We start from the raw sequence: 7851 nt of genomic DNA, 5'->3' as shown, positions 1-7851 counted from the left end.
GATGCTCAATTTTCATATTACTCTTTTATTAGATAGTATGTAATCTTTTATATAAGGCTTATTTCACTCAGAACATCATGTCTTCTTTTCATCATTCAGTACTATACTAGAGTATAAACAAATTGCCATTTGTTCATCCATTCTGTTGATGAACAACTGGATACTTTACAGATTTGGGCTATTATGAATAAGCTTGTTATGAAAAATCATTGTGCAACTATTTTTGTGGACATATACTTTCATTACTTTTGTGAAATACCTAGGAGTGGAATTAATGGGTGATATTTTCTTGTTATTGTCAAAGAAACAATTATTGACTTTGCTGCTGTTCTCTCTCTTTTTTTTTTTTTAAATTTCTATTTCCTTCATACCTGCTCCTGCTTTTATTACTTCCTTTCTTCTCAATTTACTTCAATTTTTTTTTCTTCCTTCCTATGTTGGAATCTTAGGTCACTGATTTTATACTTTTCTTTGTAATACATTTACTGCTCAACATTTTCTTATGAGCACTGCTTTAGGTATAATCCATAAATTTTTTTTGTAGTTGTAGGCTTAAACTTCTTTATTTTTTTCTTTTGTGTTTCTAGTATTGGTTTTTGCTTTGTGGTTGCCATAAGGCTTACATAAAAATCTTATATTTAAATGGGGGGATAAGGACACATTTGTAATACCTTAATCAATAAAAAAAAATCTCACATTTATAAGCTGATAACAACTGACTTCACACACATACTAATGCTCTCAAATGAATGAAATACAAAGCTATTTTCAAAGAAAATTTGGAATTCCTGAAGAGACTATCAACATTTAGTTTTAAAAAATTAAGCATCTCTAATACATGACACTTTACTATTCTGTAAGAACATCTAGCTCAGTTTTCTTATTGAACTCAGGAGATGCAAAATTTAGGAAAATAAATATTCTCTCTTTCTGAAATTATGCTATCTAATAAAGCAGGAATATGCTAATTGACCCTCATGCTGTAACAAAAAATAATTGCACCTACAGTCTATAAGGAGGGAATATGCTAATTGACTGCCATGCCCTCAAAGATGGCGGTGCCCACAGCACAAGATGGTGACATCCAGGCCTGTCAGCCCTACCAGGGTGGCAGGTGTGCAGCAAGGCTCCACACACCTGCCTCTGGAGTCCTCCAGTCCTCATAGCACCCCATCCACCCAGGGCTGGCCCAAGGCTCAGTCAAGCCTCGGATGGCCGCTGCCCAGCTGCCCAGGCCTGCCTGAGGCTCACGTAACCAGGGCCAGCCAACACTTTTGCTGCTGGCAGTGGCAGCAGCAGAGTTGTGATGGGGTGTTGCCTTCCCCTTATCATCAGGTTGCCTCCTGCCCCTAAGGGCTCCTGGACTGTGAGAGGGGGCAGGTGGGCTGAGAGACCCCCTCCAGTGCATGAATTTTCATGCACAGGATCTCTAATTTTTATATAATTTATTCAACAGACATTTGTGGAATATCAATTGTGTGTCAGATATGTAGACTAATATGGGTGGGATCCTCCCCTTATCTCTTTCTAATAATGTTCAAATAGGGAAAATACCTTTATTGGAACTAATAGCATTAGTCATAAGATATCTTCACTGTGCCCTTGAAGTGGAAAAAACTGCCATAAGCTTGTTATGGCAGAACTTTCCAAGCCACCTCAAAACCAAACATGTCTTTGCATACTATTTTTTTCAGTTTTCTTTACATACTTGACCACAGCTTACTCAGAGATAAATGCCAAAGAATGCAATATTTTATATTTAATGTGCATAGGCATTCAGAGTAGGCTGAATAATAAAATTAGAAAACAAAATTTCTATTACTCTGGTACTTTATCTTTTAAAAATAATTCATACTATTTATTTGTATAATTAAGAGATAAATGCATTGTACAAATTCACCTTAGTCTTTTTTAATTTGGCTTCCTCTCAATCATAAACTTAGTGAAAAATTAATAACAGAATACAATCACCATTCCTTCATCAAAAGTTCAACTTCTTTTAAAAAGCTTTATGTAGAAAATGAGTATGTAGTTTTATCCAAAGGAAAGTGGTCAAAATGACTCTGAGAAATGTCATTAAAGTGAAAAATACCTTGTTCTCTCTCTCTCTCTCTCTCTCTCTCTCTCTCTCTCTCTCTCTCTCTCTCTCTCTCTCCCTCTCTCTCTCTCTCTCTCATTACTTGCAAGGAATTCCCCAGTGGAATCTATAGCTATACAGCTGTCAGTTTTCCTGATCTAGATGAAGTCATATCAAACCATCAAGTATTTCATGTCATGAAAATTCACTTGAACATTTCCTTCATTCAACTGCTAGTTCTCTTAGCTAATTCCAAAATATAAGTGCTTTTCAATCCTCCTGAAAAACCTATAATGGATGGATATATGTTCAGATCTTGCCATAAATAATACAGTTCATAACAGATCTTCAACTTTGAAGGGAAAATGTCCCTAATTTGTTATTGGAAATCTATTGTATTTAGAGAAAGTTTGTTGATCTTTGAAGTTTTACTAAAACTTTGGTTTTTCTTTTCTCATTTCATTCTGTGTGATGTAAAGTTCAATTAAAATTATAAGTATTTGGCAACCTTTAATCAATGGAGCTTCAGTTGTATGGGTTTACTTTTAGGAAATTAACATTATTTTAAGCTGCCATAATAATGCTTGTCCATATGGTATTGTTTGTGCATATATATTATCTGAATAAAATACGCATACAGAATTATTGCAAATGTTTCATAACATTCTAGATGCAACCTTTCCTTAGATCTAGTTTGAAAAAAAGGATAGTTCAAATCTTTCACTATACTCATGTTTCCCACAGAATGTCAAACATGAGAAACTTTTTCCCCTTCTCTCCAAGTCAAATCACACCTTGGGTAGATGACTGCCTTCCTCCTGTTAACTTAATGTGAATGAAATGTAACTTTTTCTATTCTTAAAATGAATGAATACACTTGATCTATAACTAGAGGCCTGGTACATGAAATTTGTGCATGGGTGGGGTCCCTAGGCCTGGCTAGCCATCAGGGCCGATAAGGGCTAGGCCAATTGGGGCCTACTGACTGGGGAGAAGGCCAGGGCAGGGAGGGACCTTGGGAAGTTGGCTGCCAGCTCTAGGAGGGAGCCAGCCTAGGAACCCCTGGGAAAGGGGCTACATCAACCACCACCCACCCCTGGTTCCCCATCTCAGCCTAGGGCCTGAAGGTTCTGGTATGGTCAGGAGAGGAGGTGATGGTTGCCAGATTGGGCACAGAAGGAATGGATACCAGACATTGATGCCACCATTGTGGTTCCCAGCCTCCCCACTACTCCTCCTTCCCTTGCCACCTTGCCGCCACTGTGGTGGGCGAATGCTGATCAGAGCCTGCTGATTGTAGGGAGGGGTGAGGCAGGAGATTGGCCACAGGCCTTGAGGATCCACCCCTTGGCCCCCTTGGGAAAGGGTCCACATATGCTACAACCCACCCCCAGTTCCCCATCCCAGCCTAGGGCCTGTCCCTGATCCGGTGATCAGGGCCTACCAGCCAGGGGGAGGGACTGCGGGAGGTTGGCCAGACGAAGGAGGTTGGCTGTGGGAGCACACTGACCACCAAAGGGAAGCTCTTGTGTTGAGTGTCTGGCCCCTGGTGGTCAGTGCACATCATAACAACTGGTCCTTCTGATTGTTCTGGTCATTTGGTTATAATGGCCGCTTAGGCTTTTATATATATAGATTGTATTGATTATAAAGACACAAGGGATTGATGGAAAATGCATTTTACCAATAAGTGTATTTTACAGTTATGTGAAGGTCCATATATAAACTATCCTAATGACTGCTATATGTCCCTATCTGAACCTACTGTACTATATAAACATGCTTGATCCTCTGAGTAGTCTCAATTTCTTAGTTGTTAAGGTAATATATAGTATCCAGAATTTTGGATTATATCTTTTGATACTGAAAAATACAGTGTCAGGAATCAGGAAAGAGTTTTTATCAAAATTGCCTCTTGGACACAGTATAATAGGTAAAGTAAAGGCTTTATAAATCAGATTGACTATGGTTTGGGGGCCTGAGTCTACCACTTAATAGTTGTGAACTTAGGCAAGCAAGTAACTTAACTTTTTTTAACCTCAGTCTCTTTATGAGTAAAATGATGATAGTAATATTTGCCTCATAGTTATTGTAAGAACAAAATGGAATAATGTGTGATTTAAATGTATAGTATAGTACCTTGTATATTATAATAGTTAATAGATCATTGTTTTGCATACAATTTTGTCTAATAATAATTTTTCAGTACATGCGCTAGTGTTCAGTTGAGCTCATTCCATTGAACACTAAATATTTACAGATCATCAGACGCTGTGATAAGAAAAACTCTGGTATACAAAGATAAATAAGACATGATTTTTCTCAAATATCTCACTGTCTATAGTAATATAGATACATAATTAAGTAATTTGATACATAGCATACATGCAATGGCAGAGATACACTCATTTTATGGAAGTAGAACAAAAAGTGTGGTTTGAGGGAGGCAAGGGAAGACTTCTGAGTGGGAGTAAAACACCCAAACTGAATCTTAAAGTATCTAAGCCCTGCAATGTGATGAGGCTCACCTGGGACTGTGGATTAACTTTCCTGAGGAAATGCAACCTAGGGGATAAGGACACTGCCTCTGAAGCTAGACTGTTTGGATTCAGCTCCACCACTTATTTGTTGTATGACTCAGGGCAAGTTACTGAACTTCTGTATCTCTCACTTTCCAATCAGTTAAATAGAGATAACAATAGTCCCAAACTCAAACACATAGGGTTGTGAGTATTACAAATGCTTAGGAAACAGTTTGATAAATAGTAAGGATCATATAAATGTTATCAGTTCCTATTTAAATATATTTAAAGCAGAAATAACGATAAAAAGTTAAACATCACATTTACATATATCTGGGCTGACAGAAATAAAAGTGGTTTCAAAATTGCCTACTGTATTAGCAGGCAATTTTACCTAATTTACTAGTGATAAGTGATGTCAGAAATCTGACAAAGTTGCATAATAGGTACCTGACTGAAAAGAATAGAGAATATTTTAAAATGAGAAATACCAGTGCAAAGAAGTGAACTAAAAAACCTGTTCTTATATACACTGAGTGGCCAGATTATTATGATCTCTGAATGCATAATAATCTGGCCACTCAGTGTATATCCTATATAATAAAAGGCTAATATGCAAATTGCAGGCCGGCCAACAGCCCAAGTCCCCTCCCCCTGACGAGGTTGGCTGGACCCCACCCATGCACAAATTCATGCACCAGATCTCTAATACACACACACACACACACACACACACACACACACACACACACACACACTGCATTCAGAGATCATAATAATCTGGCCACTCAGTGTATGTAGCCCAACTACTTAATATAACTTCACCTCATAAAAACTAAACTTCATAATCTAAGCATATAGCTCTAAGTAGACATGCTCATATTTAACCAATGACTTTCTACCTCTTGTCAGGTTCTTGGGCAATACTTCAGGAATATAGTAACAAAAAGTTGTTTCTTCTGTCTACTGAATATTTGAATTGTCCATTCATTGTTTTTACCCTAATGACATATATGGATTCTGTTTCTTTTAATTGATTTATAAATTAAAATATGTTATGGCTTAAATAATTTGATAATCACTTTTTAAAATTTTCATATATCACTTTTATTTCCATTAAACCTTGTCATTTATTGCATCATGCTAATAAACATATCAAGTGATTTATATTGTCAGCAAGATGTTAGTTCTAAGCTGTTCTATACAGAAGAAAAATGATGAGATGAAACTTCTATCAAGGCTTATATGAAATGAGACAATTCCTACTTTATTGAACATAGATAGTTTTCTCAAAGGTCAGTAATAGGAAATTTTCTTTCATTCTGAAACTTCAGATTCAGAGCAATCTGTCCTTTTTTATAATGTATATTTCAAATGTCATGTACTTCTTCATTCATAACCGTACAAATGCTATAATGTATCATGAAATACAGTATTTAAAAAGGTAATATGCAGGGGTTTATTTATTTATTTCTGTGTAACCGATTACTCCCAAACTTTAATAAAGCAAATATAAGCAATGTTACCTTCCTTCTGGGGGTCAGGAATCTGGAAGCAGCTTAGCTGGGTGGGTCTTCCTCAGTCTTTCATGAGAGTATATTCAGACTGTTGTCTGTGGGCTACAGTCATCTCAAGGCTGGATAATCTACTTCAGGCTCACTACATGGCTTCTGACTGGCCTCTGTTCATTGGTAACAATTAGCCAAAGGTATTAATTAACTTAATTCCTTAACTCGTGGACCTCCCAGAAGATGGCTCACAATAAAATAGAGATCCTAGGGAGTGTGGCAGGAAGGAAGCAAGAATACCAGAAGGTGGGGCTATGTTGGAAGCTGATTACCACACTATGTCTCAGAAATTGCATGACACATGGACTATTAAGCCTACGAAATGTTCTCAGAAATATGTTCTCTTGCTTTAAAGTAAAAGAGTATTTCAAATTTGCAAAACCTAGAAATATTTTTGTATCTCTTTTAATTACTTGGGATTGTCCTATAAAAATCATCCTTACTAACCCATTCTAGCTTTTTGCCCCCAGATGGTCAAGAAAATCTTATATTGAATTTCAGTTTCATCTGCATTAACTGAAAGCCTTTTTCTATTCTGGAAAATTCTTGCTAACTAAGAAAATGTGCTCAACTATAATTTCTGCTTCAGTTCAAAGCTTAAAGCATTTACCATTATGAATTTTTATGCAATTAGAAAACCACACAACCAACTGAATGGATCAAAGTGTAATAAACACTTTCTTTGAGAGTGCTCCTGATGCCTTCTATTTCTATTTTAGTAGCATGGTTGAAGAAAAGTGATTTTTAAAATTAAGATTCCACTATCTAGTAGAATAAGCTCAAACTTTTAGTACTGATACTATCATTAAACATTTATGAGTACACAAAGCATGGCTAGAAAATAAATTTTAAAATGTGTGCATTGTGTTCATTTTTTGCACTGATTTAACTTGAAGATGCTTCCTGGTCTTAGAAAGTTCAGTTCATCAGCACAACTAGAACAGTATAACCTTCAAGTGCTACTGTAGCACTTTCTGATTTAAGGCTTATAATTTATAGGCTTTGGAGAAGAGCATTGTAGCAACCAGGTTTGCCTGCTGCTAATAGCATGTGGGCAATTTATGGCAAAGAAATGAAAATCAATGATAAGTTCAAATCACAACCATTAGCTATTAACATTTCTGTTGTAGATGAATATCACTGGGCTTAGCATGGTTCATTTATCTCCAGTACTCTGTCCTCTCATCATGGGGTCCGTTTTATATTGTTCTGTTTTCTTAGTCATGAAGTGCAGACTGTTCTTAAGGCCTGTGGCAGATAAACATATTAAATTTTTCACTTCATAAATCAATCAAATGATGAATGTAGATTATTAGTTACTTTATGTTGAGGAACTTAAGTTTTGTTTTAAAGCATTACATTATATCATATATCCAGGTATACTACAGGTCAATGTATTGCTTGCATGCACATATAACACTATGTGAGAATATATTCCTTTATTATGAAGAGATGTCTCTGGCACTATAAATTATCATGGGATTTACTATCTAAAATCGACCAGTGTAATTAGGAAATTGGGGTTTTGAGTGAACATCTTTAAAGAGTGATTAAACAATTCTTTTAACCCCTGTCGAAAAATAGTTGAAGTATTAGTTTTAATTCTGTACATTTGAAGTCAAACAACCATAGTGATTTGGAATCTTGCAAGGGCACAAAGGTCATTATTGTTTTTCACAACAAT

Source organism: Pipistrellus hanaki (genome assembly GCF_964339955.1).
Source record: "Pipistrellus hanaki genome assembly, chromosome: X".
NCBI lineage: Eukaryota > Metazoa > Chordata > Mammalia > Chiroptera > Vespertilionidae > Pipistrellus > Pipistrellus hanaki.
This window is presented reverse-complemented; position numbering follows the sequence as displayed.